This window comes from Artibeus jamaicensis, unplaced genomic scaffold (assembly GCF_021234435.1).
Source record: "Artibeus jamaicensis isolate MK-2021 breed Jamaican fruit bat unplaced genomic scaffold, CSHL_Jam_final contig_466, whole genome shotgun sequence".
Classification (NCBI taxonomy): domain Eukaryota; kingdom Metazoa; phylum Chordata; class Mammalia; order Chiroptera; family Phyllostomidae; genus Artibeus; species Artibeus jamaicensis.
Genome location: NW_026521844.1, coordinates 18,581,602 through 18,602,375, shown reverse-complemented (window position 1 = coordinate 18,602,375; position 20,774 = coordinate 18,581,602). Strand labels below are relative to the sequence as shown.

The 20,774-nt window shown below is 40.4% G+C and overlaps 1 protein-coding gene and 1 long non-coding RNA gene across 3 annotated transcripts in view; one reads left to right on the top strand and one right to left on the bottom strand.

Annotated features, from left to right (window-relative positions):
- Positions 1-20,774, bottom strand: part of SLC9A9 (solute carrier family 9 member A9) — a 529,357-nt gene that overhangs the window by 72,310 nt on the left and 436,273 nt on the right. The gene's annotated exons all lie outside the window — the stretch shown is intronic.
- The window catches only part of LOC119055238 (uncharacterized), a 36,714-nt gene that overhangs the window by 10,466 nt on the left and 5,474 nt on the right, over positions 1-20,774 (top strand). For both annotated transcript variants that reach the window (XR_008392043.1, XR_008392044.1), the window contains exon 3: positions 19,491-19,578. This is a non-coding gene — a long non-coding RNA (uncharacterized LOC119055238). The remainder of the gene's footprint in view (positions 1-19,490; positions 19,579-20,774) is intronic.

Here is a 20,774-nt window from a genome sequence, read left to right as displayed (position 1 = left end):
CAATCAGGACATTCTAAACTATTTGTCCTGAATGTGAATTCTGAAGGTAGTAAAATGAATGAAACATGATCCATGTAACAGCTGAGAGAGTTCTCTAGGAAAATGCTTAAGCTTTTTATTCACATAACAGAATGAAGAGAACATTAAGTTCTTGAGCATAGTTTTGGATATATTGAAAGGAATGCATCTTTAAGGCATACAAATGAGAAAAATCAAGTAAGTTGCATCTATAAGTCTGAAGTCTGACTGAGGTATAAACTTGTGACTCATCTCTGTTTCCATATTATTGTAATCCAAGAGTACAGATGGAGTCACTGAAGGATAGGGAATAGGGTGAGAAGAGAAGAGAGCCCAGGACAGAATCATGATGAACGTCAACATTTAGTGGACAAAGGAAGATGAGCCTGAAAACGACTGATCAGAGAAGCAGGAGAAAACTCAGGGAATGACAAGTCACAAAAACCATAGCCATAGAACGAGTATTACAAAAAGGGTTGTAAAGAACATTTTATGAATTTGACCCCAAAGGCAAGGGAAGTAAAATTAACAATAAATGAATGGGACTGTGTCAAACTAAAAAGCTTCAGCAAAGCAAAGGAAAGCAACGACAAAACAAAAAGACAAGCACCAGAATGGGTGATGATATTTGCAAACAACAGCTCTGAAATGGGCTTAATAACCAAAATATATAAAGAACTCATATAACTCAACACCAAACAAAAAATCCAATTACAAAATGGGTAATTCTAAAGTGTAATGGGTAATTCAGAAGTGTCTACCTGAGCAGACACTTCTCCCCAAAAGACACACAAATGGGCAACTTGATAAATGAAAGGAGGCTCAACTTCATTAGTTACTAGGGAAATGCAAATCAAAACTGCAAGGAGATATCACCTCACTTCTGTTAGAATGGCTGTTATCAATGACACAAGTAATAATAAGTTGCTGGGGATGCTGCAGAGAAAAAGGAAAACTCATTCACCACTGGTGGTAATGGAAACTGGTACAGCCATTATAAAAAACAGTAGGGAAGTTCCTCAAAAAATTAAGAGGTGAGTTACCATATGATCTAGCAATCCCTCTCCTGGGTATATAACCAAAAAACTTGAAGGCATTTATTCACAAAGACACATGCACCCCTATGTTCACTGCAGCATTACTCACGGTGGCCAATGTGTCCTTGGATAAGGAAGATGTGGTATGTATACGCAGTGGAATACTACTCAGTCATAAGAAAAGATGAAATACTGCCATTTGTGACAACATGGATAATGGATGGGCCTTGAGAATATTATGCTAAGCAAAATAAGTCAGTCAGAAAAAGCTAAGAATCGTATGATTTTACTCATATGTGGGATATAAAACTGAAACAGACACAGACAACAGTTTGGTGACTACCAAAGGGAAAGGGGTAGGGAGGGAGTAAAAGGGAAAAGGGGGCCAAATTTTCAGTGACAGAAGATGACTCGACTTTGGATGGTAAACACGCATTGCAATAAACAGATTGTGTGCCACAAAAATGTACGTTGGAAACCTATGTGATCTTGCTAAGCAATGTCACCCCTATAAATTTAGTAAATATAATTTAAAAAAGAGAGCTATCAACAGCATTGTATGCTGCTAAAAAGACATGGCATAAGAGAACTAAAAAATAATCTCCTATCTGGTTTAGAGGTACAGTGGTCACAGCTGACTTAATAAGCTGCTACAGCAAAGTGCTTAAGAGGGACGGTTCCCTCTTGAATGTGGTGAGGAGTGGGAAGGGAACAAAGAGAGACAGTGAGTGGAGTCGACTTTTCTGAGGAGTTTGACTATGATATGGGAAGTGATAAAAGGTGATTGATGAAGGGGTTGTGAGGTTCCTGGAAATTTTTATTTTTGTGGTGGTTGTTAAATGGTTAAGACTTAAACATGCTGAAAAACAGTTTGAAATGATTTAGTTGAAGAATGGTTGATGTCACAAAGGAAGAAAGTGTGAGAGGCTGGTTGCTTTTAATGTTTGATAGATGGCGAGAAGTTCCCATCTAATGGCTTTTAGGTGTTCTGTGAAGTAGGAGGTAAGCTTATTTATTGAGAGTTAGAGGAAAGTTGGAGAGCTGAAATTTGAGAAGAGCAGATATATGTTTGAGAAAGTAATTAAGGATAAAAATTGTAAGAGATGTGAAGTAGGGTAATTGGGCAGTATGGGTTCATTTGAGGTTGGTGATCAATAATTTATAAGGGAATCAGTTTTCCCAGGTGTGTAAATCTCTGTAACAGGGCTCAGCTACTCGGGTGCTGTCTCCTCAAAGGCAGAGAGTTGGGTTCCTCACTGCTTGGGGTTTTGCCAGATGGGTGTACCAAAGAGATAATGGGCAGAGGGATCTGGAGCACTTGCAAGGGTGTTATTAAAATGATGGAGCTTGGATTCCAATGTAAATAAATAGAAAATTGGAGGAAAACCATAGATCTTAGGGAACAGAGGTCCCTATTATATCAGGAAGGGTCTCATCTATTCATATGCCATCCTAATACAGCTTGTCTACAGAAGGAGAAAACATGTTTAATTTAAAGTTATAAATCTTTAGAGTCACTGAAGATAAAGAATTTTTTTTATTAAATTAAAGAACTAAGTCCAATTTTAACTACTCCCTCTCCCCTGAAATTTGTAGGAGGCCCCAAGTACAGACAAAACAAATTTCAAGAACAAGCTCAAGCTTGTGTGTGTCTTATCTGAATATAGATTTCTGCTATATGCCAGCTACAACTCACAGCATAATCGATTTGTGCGAAAAAATACTCTCTTCTGTTCATTTGGCTAAGTATAAAGAAACATTGCTGTATGCAAAGAACTGTAATCCAGATGAGAAAAAATGGGGAGAGAGAGGGATGAAAACCATAAGTTTACTCAAAGGGAAACCTCATTTAATTTTTCCATTATTCTCAGCAAAACAAATGCTGAGCTAATTGCTAGGGAAAGCTGTGCTTGATGACATAAAAATATACCTAAAAATAACTAGCCTGAAGTCTCATTCCTTTTTCTGTACTATGTGGCCTTTTTATATCCAATATTATATTGTTTTTTTTAAAAACTTCTGGATAAAATGAAAAAGGAAAGAGATAGAATTAGAAATAAAATGATAAATCAGGAGAAAAATAGTGAAAACTTTGCATTCGAATCCCACAAAATTTTTCAAATGACTGTTGTCAGTTTTCTTCACCAAATAACAAGTAATATTATGGTCAAGGGCAAGTCCAGCTTTTCTTTATGTCGAGAGAGAAAAATGACTAATTACTCTGGAAAAGCAAGTGAAAGGAAATGGAATTTTGTTCTTACCAAGTAAACATCAAATAAACACAAACCATCTAAAGATTTAAGGACCTGAATGAACTTGGACCTGGTAGGACTCATAACCTGAAGCAATGGCTAAAACTACAGAAAGTGCCAATCTGTGAGTCTTTGAGATGACAGATGAAGTTTTTCTCAGCAAAAAACACTCAAGGAATATTTCATCATTGAATTTGGCCATGTACAGGCTGAGCAACTTCCACAAGCTTGGCAACCAATCATTTAGAGCTTTAATAGAGAAGGGGCTTTATATATGGTAGTGTGGGAGAGGGGCAGGCACAGCTTTGTTTGTTTGCATTAACAAATAGAGTGGTAAGGAAGATAAAAGGGGAAATGAAGAAGATAACTCAAGGAAACAGGTAAGTGAAGGAATAAAAATGAAATAAAAAATTCCTCCAATGAAACTGCTCCCAGTTAAGGTTCAGAGCTATAAAGCACAATACAGGGCAAAGACCCCTGGATGGGGAGTTCCATGCTCTAGGTTTTAGTCCCAGCTTGGCCAAGCCTCTGTTTCCTTACCTGTAAAGAGAGAAGAATGTCTTCTGCTCTGTGCTAAAACAGAAAGTGCACCAGGATTGTCACCTGCCCACGCTCATTCATAGCCATCCTATTTGACTTAGGATAGCTATCTTTTCAACCCTTCAAATACCTGAGATGTGTTTTATAGGTAACTGTGAGTAAACAGCTATTTCGGACTCTGTCTTCAGAGAATATTTCCAAAACCAAACTGATGAAGAAAATCCAGTTGTAAGGTTAAGGAGCTTCATAAAAAAGATGAGTCTATGTATTGTCAAGAGCAATGTAAAATTGCTTCCTTTGTTTTGATCAGAAATAGGGTAGAAATCAGATAATGCAGGAAGCTGAATGGGAAGGTAAATGGCAATTAATGGCAGCCTGTTAAACTCTATTCCATTTATTTCTTTCATTTTCATGTATGTTTCCTGTGATTGAATCATGAAAATTAGTGTGTCAATTATTTACCTTTTGGAAATCTAAGAAAGCATTTTTATTCACTGAATGCTATCAAAATAGGCTACTAGGCCCTGGCTGGGTTACTCAGTTGGTTGGAGCATCATCCCCTGCACCAAAAAGTTGTGGTTCGATCCCCATATCAGGGCACAGGCCTCAGCTGCAGGTTTGATTCCCAGTCAGGGCAGGTACAGGAGGCAACCGAATGATGTTTCTCTCTCACATCAATGCTTCTCTCTCTCTCCCCCCTCCTCCCTTCCTCTCCCTAAGGTCAATAAACATATCCTTGGGTGAAGACTTAAAAAATACGGGCTATTACATTTTGTTGAACTTGTAAACATAAAAACATGACAAGCGTGCTGTTTCTGGAAAGTAGATTCTGAATGTGCAGGGGAGGGAGGCAGGCAGTTCTTCCCTTTCTTCACATAAAGCCATGAGAGAAAACACACTCCTTTTCATAAAAGTGCCTTTTGTTTGGCTGAATTCTCACAGAAAAATTTGTGTTAGGCACTTCCATTGTGCAATGTGGTTTTGGTTGAAAGCATAAGTACGTATAAGAGACTGAAAAATAAGTTCTAATTTCTAAGCTCTTTAAAAACCGTGGAGAATACTGTACAGGAATCATGGGTTATTTGGGCCTCAGGGGTTGCTGAGCTTGCATGCAGACTGCTCTGTGTTTGGGGAAGTGCTCTTGTTAAAGGACAGAAGGGGCATTCCATGTACTTTACAGATGAGGAAACTGGGGCTTGGAGGGCTTGGCTCAAGCTCACATGGCTGGCAAAGCTGGGGACAAAAACCAGGACTTCTGACTTGAAATTTTGCTGTTTTGTGACCTTTGGGGCCCAAGTGCATGTTCTTTGAATGTGATTTCTGATTTAGCTGGAGAGTACCTGAGTTTTCTCACAAGGAATAGAATTCATTTAAATAATTGCTTGAATGCAATGCTTGCAATTGTTTTTTATGATAGAAAAATAGTTTGTTTGTATGGTCAGTGGGATCCCCAGTGATTCTCCTGATCACAGTGCAGGAGGAAGGCAGCTGCACCAGGTTTCTGCCAACTGCAGCCGTGGGCATCCAGTGGTCCCCTGCCCCCAGCCTCTACGCCTGGCTGCTGTGAGACTGGAGTGGTACCTACAGAGCAGTCCCTGTTCTGTGTGTTTGCTCCCAGTGAGGGACATGTGGCATTTCAGACCACTGTTGAGCTAGAACAGAGTTATTTTTCCTGAAGTGCCTGCAGTTGAATTTAAAGATGTTTATATGAGAGAGGGGGTTTAATGACAGTTTTTGGCCCCTGCAGAGATGGGGATGCCTAGCCAGCCCTGAAAGCTCCTCTTCTTGGGCAGTAGCTGGGCAAGCCTTACCCACGAAATGAGAGAAGAGCTGCAGTGTGGTGAGGAAGGAGAGTAAAACACATCAATTCACGTCCTTGAATAATAATAACAGCAGCCCTCTACTGAGGGACCTATTTTTTTCCTCAGTCCTATGCTAGTCTGAAGTTTAATATTGAAAATCTCACAAGAGTCCTGAAAGGTAGGCATTATTATTATGATCATCACCCCCATTTTACAAATTAGGAAATCAAGGTTCAAAGAGTTCAAGTAACTTCCCCCGTGTCACACAGCTGGCATGTGGCAAAGATCTAAGTCCAGCACTTTGACTCATGTCTCCTGCTGCTCCAGACTAACGAGTTTGAAGTTGACTTGGTAGAATATGCTATCTCTGCTATAATCGTAACATAATTTAACCCGAGGGTTAATTTAAGCAAAGTCTACAAATAGGAGCTAGGCTGATGAGACTGAGTTTTCAAAAAATACTAAAATAAGGGTTCTGCCTCTTTTTGAGTAGGATGTTAACTGCAGAGCATCACCCAAGGAAAGATAGCTTAGAAGAAAGAGCAAGTGCACTCCAAGTTCTAGGGAATATCACTTGCAATGCTAGTCTGGTTGAATAGCTTTTTAAAAACATTTTCTTTTATTTTTTAATCATATTTTTTATTACCATTTCTCTTCCTTACATGCCCCCACCCACAATCACCACACTGTAATCCATGTCCATGAGTCCTTTTCCTTTTTTCCTCTTCACCCCCTAACATCCTGCCCCATAGCTGTCATCCTGCTCTCTATCTATGGATCTGTCTGTGTTTTGCTTGTTAGTTCAGTTCGTGAGATTCCATATATGCATGAAATCTTTGGTATTTGTCCTTCTCTGACTGGCTTATTTCACTGAGCATAATGTTCTCCAGGTCCATCCATACTGTTGCAAAGGGTAAAATTTCCCTCTTTTTTTACAGCTGAGTAGTATTCCATTGTGTAAATGTCTCATAGTTGTTTTATCCACTCATCTACTGATGGGCACTTGGGCTGCTTCCATCTCTTGACAATTGTAAGTAACACTGCAATGAACACAGGGGTGTTTATATTCTTTCAGGTTAGTGTTTTGGGTTTCTTCAGATATATCCCTAGAAGTGGGATCAGTGGGTCAAAAGGCAGATCCATTTCAAATTTTTTGAGGTATTTCTATACTGCTTTCCACAGTGGCTGCCTCAATCTGTGTTTTCACTAACAGTTTTGTCCCAATGAACAGACTCAACAAGAACACAGACCAGGTCTATATGTTTTCCCCTGGGGGACCCAACCACTCATCTTTCCTCACAAGATTAGTCTTTCTGCCTTCCATTTCTGTGACTTGCAGAAGTAGAACACAGTCATGAGTGATGCAATCTTTGCATCCTGGGAATGTCACTCCCTGGCCCCTCCTTCGGGCAGCCTGGATACTCCCATGAATGTACCATCTAATTCTATGTATTTGGGGGGCAGAGCTTTCCAGCATCTACCCCTTTCTATTCTCATTGTAACAACTTCTATTTAGGCCCTTGTGACTCCTTTCTAATCAAGGCTGTTAATCAGTCTTTCTAAATTCCCATGTCCACAAAAAATCATCTAATACCCCATTATGTAATAGAATCAAATCCAGATACCTCCACCTGGTATTCGAAGTCTTTAGAGATGTTCTTAAACACAGCTTTTTAGTCCCTTCTCTTAGTAGCTGACCCTGCATGTGCCAAGCTGCCATCTCACTTTATCCCGAGCTCATGTACTACTGTTCCACATTCTCACTTGTGCTTGGGACCTTCGCTTTGCCTGGAAAAACTTAAGCATACCTCATGTTTGTTCTGTACTTCCTAGTTTTGAAAGTGGTTTCATTTACCTTATTCTACTTGAAATGATGGTTACTATGGGGCAGACATCATTATGGTCATTTTACAGATTAGAAAATATTGGCTCTGGGCAGGCCTGGAATCTGAGGTTCTGTTGCCAAGGGGCTGAGGCAGGATTAGGAGGCAGCTCTGCAAATTCACTCTGTTTCACAGCTCTGCATTTCTTTTCTCTTCCATCTGGCCGTCCCTCTGGCTCCCTCCAATTTCTACTTGTGAAATTCTACTTTTTTCTCAAAGTCCAGCTCAAACCCACTAACCCTGTGAACACTTCCAGAATCATTTGTAAGGGCTGATGATTCTCTCCTTTTTCAGCTCTTAATCAGCTTGCCTGGCGTTCAAAGCAATAAGGGGAAAGGCCTGAGCATTCCTGGATAAGTGTTGAAGGCCAATAAAGATCTAGGTTTTACATCTTTTTGATCATGACTCCCACTAGGAAACACATTTTGTATCAAAAACTAGTGTATACACATACCTAAAACAAGACTCGTGAAATAGTATTTAATATTAATTCTGCAATGTACTATAATATTTTCTCTGTCCTACTTTCATTTATCAAGAAGTATTGGTTACAAACCCACTGAAGTGATTTTAAGAACCATTAACGAGTCCTGATCACCAGTTTGGAAAACTGTGGTTTAAATCAAAGAGTAGCAGAAGACTGAGCTAGCAAGAGAGCTATGTTCAGCAGGGGTTTAATCTGTCATTCCTAATGGGAACACAAACAATTCTCACAGTGAGGCCAGGAAGGAAGGGCCGCAGCTGGAGAGTACCAGCTTCTACTTGCTGGAAGGTCAAGAATAGGGATTATTTTTTTTCCAACTTTACTGAGGAATAACTGACGAATAAAAGTTGTACATATTTAAGATATATGATGTAATGTTTTGATGTATCTATTCATTGTGAGTTGATTGCCATATCAAGCTAATTAACAAATCCATCATCTCACGGAGTTAAAACATTTTTTTGTGTATAAGAACACTTAAGATCTACTGTCTTAGCACATTTCATGGACACAATATGGTATTATTCATTATAGTCATTGTGCTGTTCTTTAGATCTCCAGAACTTACTCATCTTGCACAACTGAAGCTCTGTACCCTTTGACCAGCATCTCCCCATTTCTCCCACCCCAGCCCCTGGCCACCTCCATTCTCCTTCCTGCTTTTATGAGTTTGACGTTTTTTAGATTTCACACATAGGTGAGATCATGACATGGTAGGATTCTTAATGGGCTGATTAGGGGAGTAGTGGGGTATTTCTGTTTCACAATCAGGGGTGTCCAACCTTTTGGTGTCTCTGGGCCACACTAAAAGAAGGAGAGTTGTCTTGGGACACACATCAAACACACAAGTACTGACAATAACTGATGAGTGAAAAGAAGGTTTTAAGTAAATTTACGATTTTGTGTTGGGCCGCATTCCTTGCCAGTAAGTCATCTGGAAAAGAGTGGGATTTGTGGGTGCCAGAGAACTGGGGAGGAAGATTTCTCAGCAAGACATATCTGTAGACTGAGAGGAGACTTATGTGTGTGTGTTTATCATGAATATAGCAGAAAATCAGAATTTTAAAATAATAAAAATATAATACAATTCTTTGTTTCTATCTGTATAGTGAGTCTGAGACTTGTAAATCTGTCACTGGATTTAGTATTATTTCAACTTTATGACACACTTGATGTTTGCAAAGTACTTGTACAATTACCAATGAGCAAATTGTTCATCTTCTGAACATTTCATTTCAGGGAAGACTTGAGGACTTTAGACTAAAAAAAAGGAAAAAAATGGAAAAATAAATGGTCAAGCTAAAGATAAGCCTTGTGGGATTGTGCTGCTGGACTTGTTTAAGGTGTGGGATTCCTGGGGCCCTCTCTTCCTCCAGCACCCGGATTCTGCCTGCCAGCATGAAGCGGGGGGTGTGTGTGTGTGCGGCGGGGGGGGGGACAGGCTTGCTACCTGCAACCCAAGTGCTAGGTGGAGTGAGGGATGTGGGAAGAGATGTCTGCAGCTTCTGGGAAAGGCTAGTGAGGAATGAGACAAAGCAGTTACCATCTTTCTGTTCCAGATATCAAAGACATGATAAAGGACTGGGGGGACTTTTCTTAGGAGCCTGTATTCATAAGCCAGAAATCAACTCTTGCCAAGTTTACAGGAAACTGGTCAGTAAAACCTAATCCACTGGTGGATTTCAAGGAATTTCAAGGAAATGGCTTCAAGGGATGTAAAAGGCAGTGGTTGGAGGATGTGTGCATTTCCTTTGGAAAAAACTTATCTTTCCCGGGCTTCTAGACCCTATATCAACCATTTTCAACCATTCCTCATCTCACAACACCCATAAAGTCATTACTCAAATCCTGCTGCCATTTATTTTTTGCCAACAAAAAATAAAAACCATTGGTATAATTTTGATTCATTCACACTGGATGGCTATTGTGCTGGCTGTTGTCATCCCCCCCACCCCCCACACACACTCTAAGGGGAAAGAAGTCAGCGTACCTAACTCAGTAGCCAGGTGTTACATGGTTTAAACATTCTTGCAGAACACTGGTCGAAAATTGCTTCCCTGTGTTGAACAGCCCACAGCCCTTCCCTGGCAAGCCTGTCCCAGAAGGTCGAGCGGGGCCTCAGGGCTGGTGGCATTTATCAGATAAGGGAAAAAACAGCCTTTTCTTTAAATGCAAATTTGAATTTAATGTTTTCTGTTAGATTAGTTAAAACCTCTGGTAGAAATTATCCCATTTCCAACCGTGAATAGATAACTGAAATATTACAGCTGAGTTGAGAGACTGAGTTGGCTTTTTAACTGGAAAACATACTGGTAGATCCTAACAATCACAGCACTGGGTTATTTTTGTTACTGGGTATTAAGGATCGGTGTGTTAATGAAATGACACATTTATATTTTGAAACACATATCGAATGGTCCAAAATTTCTTTGAAGAAAGAATGAAAACATCCGTGGCCTCATTTGTATCCATAGGAAACTGGCAGGTATTTTCGGGAGCTACTGTCCAGAATGATTTTAGATTTTATCTCTCTCCCTGTGACAGCACCGTCCATGCGGTCATGCGTTCTCTTCATTATAACTGACTGGACTGCGGGACTCTGTGCTGAATGTGCCGTGTGGCCTCCTGCCGCCCACTCAGTCCCATGGCACCTCTCCAGGTTCACTCTCCACCCGTCCGTCACCTTGGACTCTCCTTCCCAAACACCTCACACCCTGATCGTGCCTCTACCTGTGCTGTCTCCTGTGCCAGAAAGCCCTTCACATCCTCAGCCCAGCTCCTGGCAGATTCTTCCTTTTTGGTCCCCTTTTCCAAAGTTCCTGCTGTGCGGCTTCCTCAATTCTCCAAAGCCGGTTAGTGGGTTATACCCCACTCTGGCTACCGCAGCCCTTTTGCTCATAACTTTAATAGAGTTCTTAGTGTGTTGGTGGCTGTTGTGTCTACCTCATTAGGATGTTGGCATGTTGAGGGCAACCGCCTCTCTGTGGCTTCAGAAGAAGCTGGAAGACATACTTATATTTTTTTGGGGGGGGAGTAGGGGAGAAGTACTAAAACTATATTCTGTTAAAATCATTGAAGAAACTTTAAACAAAATACTTATCTTTTTTCCAGAGGAAGAGACATTAAAATTAAGTCCAATTCTGGGAGCATTAAATGTGTCGGTACCTCACGAATGACTGTCATACAGATGAATCAGATCTGTGACAGAGGGGAAACTGAAAAGGCTCTTTAGCCTCTGAGGCATTGCTCTGCCTTTAGTCATTGGAGTCACCAAACGAAAACACAACATTCATGCCAATGAAAGAGAAGTCTAGTTACACCAGGTGTGGGGAATCAATGAATGCCAATGGACGGGAGCTCTGACTTCACAGGTGTGGGGAATAAAAGTTTCCTTCTTGGCTTGAAGGCTGACAGTACTGCCCTCCAGACAGCCACCCTATCCCTTAGCCCCTCCAGGTCGGGGCCTTGCAGGTCATTTGTTCCGGCCTCTTCAGCTCTTCGTGCATCCTTGTTACGGGACTTTCCTCCAGGTTACTCCCTCTGCTCAGAATGGTCAGCCCCCCTTTCCATTGTTTAATTTCATGCCAGGAGACCCCTATTCCTCCCCCGACCCTTTCCCCCAGGACTAGAAGAACGGTTTGTGGGTCTCTAACATGTCCTGCTTTACTAATGACCAGAGCGCTTACCTCCCTTCTCACTTTTATGTATGAGCTGGTTTGACGTAACTCGACCTTATGTCATCACCATCTGCCTCACGAAGTGAACTTTTATTAGGTCAGGCCCATGTCTGCGCACGTGTATTGTGCTGTGAGTACGGCAGCTTCGCGAGCAGATGAGGGCTAGAAACTGGGGTCCATGAGACAGACCCTGCCTCATCTCCCGTCAGGTGATGATGCGTGAGGCCGAGACGTGCGGACAAGGTGTCTCTGGTAGCTCATGAATTTGTTGGCAGCCTGTAAATGACTTGGCTCCTGCCGTTGAGAAGGAGTAACCAAGTAGCAATTAAAGAATATTAAAGAAACAAAACAAAGCTTTTTTCTCCAAGGGAACTAAGTGGTGATGGAAGGAGACTTGATTGCATATACAACATACAGATACTGTATTGTAGATCTGTACCCCTGAAACTGATATAATTTTATGAAACAGTTTCACTGTAATAAATTCAGTAAAAAAGAATGGTGTTAGGAGAACTTCCAGGGTGGCGAACTAGTGGAGGTGGGCAGATTGCTGCGTACCTGGAGAGGACATGGGGCCCCACCCCCTTTTCCACACACCTGGCCCCATGCATCTCCTCCATCTGGCTGTCTCCGAATTATGTCCTTTCATAATCAATCAGTAATCTAGTAAACAAACAAAAACCCCAAATTTAAAACTGGCAACACTGAGGTAATGCCTATATTTTCATTAGTCTTAGCATTTTTCTTCTTTTTTTTCTTCATAAAAATGATTCATTACTAACCCAGAAATCTTCAAATATAACATCACACTGCTAATGACAAAACACTCAGGTTCACCTGAAAGGAGCAATTGAAAGACTTCCTTTATCACAAGAAAGTACAAGGGGAGTAATTATCATCAAAGGCTTGTACTGTTTCCATTGTGGAACAGAAAAATTGCTGCATTTCTCTGTTAAGTCCAAAGTGCTATCTGTGGTGTAATTTAAGAAAAAAAATAACTAGGGGATGATGGACTATAACTTAGAAACATCATAAATAAAACAATGGAATGTGCGTAGTAGAGAACACAAAATCTACTTACCACCCAGCTACATCCCTTTACTCAAGATCAGATAAGAAGATTTATATCTGATTTTATAGTCTTAAGTAGAACCTTTTTCAAAGAAAATTTTAAATGAAGACAGAAGATTTTGCTATGGTATTAAGATATGGCTGGTATAGCTAGAAATTATTATAAGTGCACAAAATAATGGCTGTTTTGGTCACTTGGAGATAATAAATGACAATGAATACTAAACTCATTAAATGATGCTTCCCTTTAAGAGATTAGACATCTTCGGATAGTAATGATAACAATGAAGCTAACATTATTGACCACTGTTTTAAGCACTTTGTGTTAACCTGTGAGGGAGGGACTTCTATTATTCCCATTGTGCAGCTAAGAGACTGAGGCACAGTCTCAGAGAAAGTCTCACTTTCTGAGACAAAGGGTAAATAACTTTGCTAAAAATACACAGCCAGTTAGTGGATAGGCTACAAAAGCAAACCATTGAATCCTGACCATAGAACTGGACTTTTTTCTATTTGATCAAAATCAAAAATAAAATGTCTAAGTTCATCTTTGTTTTAAAAAGATCACCCAAGGATATGTTTATTGAATTTTAGAGAGAGAGAAAGGCAGAGAGAAATGAAAATACTGATGTGAGAGAGAAACATCAACCATTTGCCCCCCGTATGCACCCCAAAAGGATCACATACGCAACGTAGGTATGTGACCTGACTGGGAGTAGAACCCTCAGCCTTTTGGTGTCTAGGATGACAGTCCAAGCAGCTGAGCCACCTGGCCAGGGCTAAGTGCACCTTTCTTTATGCCAGTCATGGTCCTGAAAAAAACATCTATAAATCTGAACTTTAAGAACAGAACTGGATTGGAAGGTAAGCTTTGTGAGAATTTATCTATGGCTATATTATCCCTATTGCCCAGGACAGTGTAGCTCTTGATAAACATATTATGATAAATGAATAAACAAACAAATGAGGAGAGTCTAATATACTGCTTTGTAAAGAGAACATGCTCCACCGATATAGTTAAAAATTGGGTTTGGAGGAATTTATTTTATGAACCCATTCTAGAAGAGGGAGAGTTATCTTTTAAATTTTTATTTTCACAAATTCAGATTTTAATATTGTTTGCTTAAAGTGAAGATGAAATGAGACAGCATTAAGAACTGCAGGAAAAAAAGCAAAACAAAACAAATTAAGGATGCAAAGCCTTATAGAATCCTAAAATTATTGTAGAAAACTCAGCTATCAACTTGGGACCTACAATTTTTTACAGTCTCAGCAGGGGCCCAACAAGTTTGGAAAACAATTCACAGCATCATACTTGTAGTCACTTGTCAGAGCTCCAGCAGAGCTGTAGTCCAGCCATGGAATACTGCTACATATTAGGCCATCAGGTCTTGAGAAAACTGGACTGTTTAACTGTTTTAATATGTTTGGGCTCTGAGAGGCAAGTGAACCAATATCCATCAGTAGAAAGCTATCTTAATAACCAGCCAACTTTTCCAATGGATTTGGCTGAAACAAAGGACAGTATTTATTATTCCCATTATATGGAAGGAGACATCAGGAAAAACCCTAGTTATGATCTAAATAAAAGACAGGTCACATTTCCAGGTATTGTGGACATTTCCCGACTGGTTCTCACCAAAAAGTCAGAGGAACACAAGGATCCTGGAAGCTAGTGTTTTCTCTTAGTGAATTTCAATTTCATTACACTTAGGTGCTAAATTAGGTGCTATTTACAAGATCTTTCTATACCAGCCCCTGTGAGGATGGACAAGGGTGACTGACAGTCAAGCTGAATCCCCTCGGGATTAACACCCAGGTGTGGTAGATGAAAGCTAGACTCTTCCCTACAGACAGCTTCCCCTAGGGGGAGGGGGCAGCCCTTACAATGTCCTGTGTACCCTGAGCAAATAAGCAAGAGTTCACAAGGGTCAACTATGCTTATCCCATTTGCTGTTGGGCCTTCAGTGCTAGTATATTGTCTGGCACATAGTAGGCAGTCAATAAAGCACCCATAGCACAAAGGATTTTTTCACTTACATCTTCCGCTATCCTTTCCGCTGCTACTGAAGGTAAAACAGAGCCCACCCGTGACTGGTAAAGTTGCTGATGGTGAAGAACTATCACATAAAACTATCAACTGCATGCCACTCACAATAGCATCACACGCAATTCTACCAGCAATCAGCAGATGAACCACTGAGCCAGGTCCCTTGGGGGACCTTGGATTATTCAGGTTAGACACCAACTGCCCTTTGTTGATTATGAATGCTGGCTCCCAGGCCATCAGTGACCTTGGATGTACCTTTTCCCTCCTTTGGGCTCACCTGCCTCATTTATAAAACCAAGATCACAGACCTAACATTCCTCGTTCCTCTGAAGAGTTTTTTGTGAAGTAAACTCAAGTCATTCACAAGGCCATGGTTTTACCCCAATAAATAATTCATGAATGCCTCAGCTAGTCAGAATAAGAAACAACTGCAAGGCAGTGATCATTATTTAAAATGGAAATTATTGCTCATAATATTCATACCTATGATTTAAAATAAGTGTGACTGTGTAGGATATAATGAATTCTGCTGAGTTTTAGGAGGGGAAGTCTCCCCACTCCCACTCTCCTTTTTAAGGCTGAAGTGCCATTACATTTCAATTCATTAAATCCTTGGGCCCAAGTATCATTTTAAATTATCCTGATGCTTATGTTTACTTTTCCTGGAATGCAGCCCCAGCCTGTCACACTTTGGTACAGGAGAGGGTCTGGTATCCGCCACTTTTCTCGCCAAACTCTTGAATAGAAAACTCATCCGCACATAATGTATGAGCCTTTTGTTCTGCTGGTAATACCGCTGTGTGCTCTTCATTCCAAACCTGTGATGGGAAGGAAGTGTCCCTCCACGTGGCTTTATGTAATTCTGTTACTGTGTCAACTTGCCAATCCATTGTTATCTTTGCACTTTATTCACACTTATGTAAAATGTTGGCAACCACGTGATAATTCCTTATTTTTGGTTGATATCAGCATACAGGAAGTGCTAAGCATTATTTTAGGCTGCCTTTTTTTTCTTGGAAAAGGTCATCTTATCTGATGTCATTCACATTTGTAAGATGAACACATACATGTGCTTAAAGGGAGAGATGATAACTGAGAGAATGGCAGAGACTGTAGGAAACAGACCAGCAGGGTCATTAGTCACTGTGAATAAGGCAACATAAGATTCCCACACCAGCTATGTAATAACACTGTGAGTCTGAGCAAGTCATTTTGTCTAATGACTTAAGATCTGAATACAAGGGCATCAATTTCTACTCCTAACCTTCTTATTATAAAAGACTATTAGTGAGGATGGCAGGCAGCTCTAAAATTTTCAGTTTTCATATTAATAAAGTGAATACATGATAGATGAGAGAAGACACATTCCAAAATTACTCAGGCAGAGAGTGGCTTTTAAGCCTGATTTTGAATATACCAAATCAGGTACACTACTTAAGCCTAAAGGAGGATGGACCAACCATTGGAGCTCAGTGATGTGGCTGTCCCTGCCTAGGAAGAGGGACACTGAGGCTGGGGAGGTTGGATATCTACATGTTGTATGCTGTCTGAATGACAAAGAGCAGCCTGGGTAAACACACTAGGATTATATCTAGTATGCCCTGCTCTGCTTTTAGACTCAGCAACCTTCAGATAACTAATTGGATTTTCCAGCTACATTAACATCCAGAACGAAGGTGCCCTAGATAGCAAATATTGCTTATTTGTTTGTTTCTTTCTTTCATTCCTTTGTTCATTTGACAAATATTTATTGTGTTCACTATGTGCCAAGCACTATTCTATGCCTTGAGGACACACCAATGGATGAAAATGGATCCAAACTCCTATTTCCAGAAAGAATTTATCCTGGTCAGATGGTGATAAGTGTTACTAAAGTGAAAAATGAAGCAGGGATGGGGTGAAAGAAAGAATGGTCCTGTTGGGATTGCTAATTTAAATAGTTTTTAATAACTTTATTTATTGATTTGAGAGAGAGAGAAAGAGAGAGAGAGATTGATTTGTTGTTACACTTATTTCTGCATTCATTGGTTGATTCTTGTATGTACTCTGACTGGGGATCAAAACCCGAAACCTCGATTGTGTCAGGACAATGCGTTAGTTGAGCTACCCAGTCAGGGTCCAGACTGCTAATTTAAATGTGGAGCCAGGAATCTCTCAATGGCAAGTTGAATGGAAGAGATATAGGAGGGGGTATGAGAGTGTCTGAGGGCAGAACCTCCCCAGAATGAAGAGCCAGTGCAAAGGTTTGGAAGCAGGAATGTGCTTGGTACATCTCAGGAAGGCCAAGGAGCAGGAGCAGGAGAGGGGTCTGGAAGGACACTAGGGTTCACATTGAAATTTGAACCTTCTCATGACTGGGAAAGAATATTTCTCCCCGTGGGAATATATATAATGATTTAGGGATTTGGTGTTGTTTTATACTTGCGCCTCCTTCAGGCTTGGCTAGAGTACGTCTATCTCTATGAAACTAAACCAGTTAGGAGTCTTTGGCATATTTGGCTTTCCGCCCCTAAAAAGTCAAGGACCTGACTCAGACACTTGGGACTGCTTTATGGTGATGTTCTTGGGGTGACCAACAATGACCCTAACCTTATCACCTGATATATCTTCAATACCTGTTGGAGATACAAGCTCTACACTACACAATGTGAGCTGCCTCGATTATTCACTGATGTAACAACGACTTTATGAGCATGTAGGGATGGGGTTTTACATGTGGCTATGGGTATCATGGACATAGAGCTGTCAAGATAGAGTTCACTGAAGTATATTAAATGGACTTTAGCGTGAGGCAGATCTGAGCTTGAATCATGGAATTGACACTGGCTATGGAATCTAAAGAAAGTTACGTTTCCTGACAATTTGTTTCTTTCGCCTCAAACAGCATGCTTGTAAGAATTTAATAAAACCAGAAGAGTGGTGATAAGAACTAAGCGAAGTAATGTACCCAGCAGCAAACCATTGGTCCTCAGGAGCCATTCCCTTTCTCGTCTCCTCCTTCTCAGTTTCTCCATTGCACTGCATGACTCAGAATTACTGCTGAATGACTCATAATGAAATCTTAATTAATCATCAATTTTGGCACCACAGGCTTCCCACAGAGCTTTCGATTGGGGGAGCCTGGGTTGTCTGAGCAGAAGCCAACAACACCAGCAGTCTGTTTATGTAGAAAGTGTAGACACTATAGTCTCTGCAGAGGAGCGCAGGTGAAGTGAAATAATACAACACCCAACACAGTGGTTGGTTGTCCATTGTTCGTCTTCATCAAATGTTCATTTTCACTAGTTTTTTTTGTTCTCCTGTAGCTTTGAAAATTTTTTATGGAAATGTATATGTGTTTTAATTATGCTATGAAAAAGTTAAAAAAAGCAAGCAAAATTATGTGAGAAAAGGTAGCTTCTTTTCTTGATAATGATGGTGAATTTAGACAGTCTTTTTTCTATTCTTGCATTTAAATATTGGGCATAAATCAAGTGTGAATTGAAACTGTGATTGTTAGTTTTATGGGTCAACTTGTTGGGAGGCCTTAAGAGCAAACCTGAGGTTCCCCCAAGGAAGAAGTCCTGCCTCAAGCCTGCGGCACTGGCTCCTGACTGACAGATTCCAGACTGCTGGTGCACCCTGCAGGTTTTGCACTGTCCCACCTCCACAATCATGTAAGCCAATTCCTTGAAAAAACCCTTCTTTTGTATGTGCATATGCATGCACGCATGTTCTATACATATGTGTATACATATGTAGGTGTTTGTATGCATATATGCATGCATGCATTTACATATATAGAGCTCCTGCCAACTCTGTTTTTGTTTCTCTAGAGAGCCCTGACTGACACAGGTGAATATGAAAGCTTATTTATTCTTATTTTTCTGTCAGCAATTCTTTATGATGTCTCATTTGCATGATGCAATTTTACTGAAATGAAACTTGAGCAGCTCCAAACTGCATAATCAATTTCTTTCTGCCTGACAACAATTTCTTTTTGGCCTGACCAGGCAACCTGACCCTGGGGTGGGAGCATCATCCCCCAACTGGTGGAGGCCAGCAGGGGCTACCGAGGTTCACGGGGCACATTACCTGGGTTCTACGGGGACAATAGTATAAACTCAATGCCTGGTGGATGATATGCCTCTAAAATTACGGATATATCAAGAAGTCACAGAGTGGAAACTGGTTTGTTTGCTACTCTCTGGGTATGAATTGCAAGCATAACTAGGATATTAAAACTTTGTTGTCTAAGTGAAAATATGTTTGTGTAGTGACGATAGCACTGCAATTTCAGGGATGAATGCACAGGAGGACAAGTTACCATGAGAAAGGGTATCACTGAGAGTATAAATCTGCTTTTATTTGTTGCTAATCTGTCCATTGTGATGTGGACAGATAAACCCTGCTGAAAAGTGAGGTAAAAACTTTACATCATCTGAATTTAGAGCCACTACTCTATGCCTTAAGTCTGGCTGGATTACCACGTCATTTTTTTGTTTTAAACTTGCTTTTTCCCTTTATTCCTTTTCTTCATCGTACAGCCTTCCTAGCAGCGTTGCCAGAATTTGAACAAACACACCTTTGGTCTCATTTCCAATTTATCATTTTCTTACTATACATCTTGTTCTAACCAAGCAGCCTTTATGCATACTCTTTAGTTAACTTTTTTTTTTTTTTTTTACTTTGTACAGATTTGGTTATCAGATGCTTTAAGGAATGGCAGGGGAAATTGTGTTTTCAGAAGAGAAATCAACCAGGAACATTAACCAGCCTGACTTGGTAAGAACCAGCTTCTCCCAGGAAGCTTTGGGTAGTTAACAAGATACCAGAACCTCCAAAAGATGGTTAATGGCCAAGAGAAACTGCTTTTAAGGTGGTAGCAACCTACACTGTCCATAAAAGTGCAAGATCAAGCGAGGCAAGATATCTGACCATAGGTAACAGAGCTGTGGAAAAAGAAAACTGCGGCCTCAAAAAACCTCCACTCTCCACTCTCCATTTTGTAATTCCTGAAATGCTCTACTTTTTTCAGAATTGCTTTCTAACTCTCATCTTGTTTTACTTTTGCTTCTGCCATCTTCATCTTCTTACTTATTTTTTGTGTACACAGTCATTCCTTTAATTTGCTTTCTTTCCTTTCTACTGTGAATTTCCTGTATTTCTCTTGCCTTCTGTCCCCTTTCCATTTTTACCTCTTTTTCATGTTATTTTTTGAATTTCATTTCTCAGTTTTTAATTCTTCTTCCTCTCCCACTGATCTGTTGTGGCTTTAATCATTGTTGAGAACCTCTAAAATCACCTAGTGACTGATATTTCCTCCCTGAAAGAAGAGGGATTTGTGACTATGGAAAACTAACTACAAAGACCCGACACATTCAATTTTCAGTGCAGTCCTTTCCTTTCTTCTGTGATTCTTTTGCTTGGGATTAGAGCTGGACTGCTTACTGCAGCTCACAATGGCCAAGCCCTTCTGGCCTGACTTTGCCCTGACTTTTCTGCCCTGTGAGTCACAAGGCAAGGTCTGTCTGAGCCACTGTGTTTACACTGATTTCTGGAATTTAAAAATTGTTCTTCACTGTGAAAAACTTACACAGGTCTGCCTGGAAAACCAACACATGGCAAGGTGTGTCTGAGCCACTGTGTTTACGCTGACTGCTGGAATTTTAAAATTGCCTTTCACCAGGAATAGCTTACTGAAGTCTGCCTGGAACACCAAATAGTGTTATTTTATAATGACCAGAAGCATTGTTCTCCCCAGCCCATTCATTCCCCTCCCCACTCCTTCATTATTTACAGCATTGACGAAAGCACACAGAAGGGTTCCTGGGAGAAGGTGAAGGAGCTTTGTGTTGTCCTCCTGGACCAGAAGCAAGATCTTGACAAAGCAGTAACAGTAAAATATCAACTAATAAAATAGATTGGTCCTTCAGGACTCTAGGTTTTGCCATCTGACATTCAGAAATACTAGACAGCCA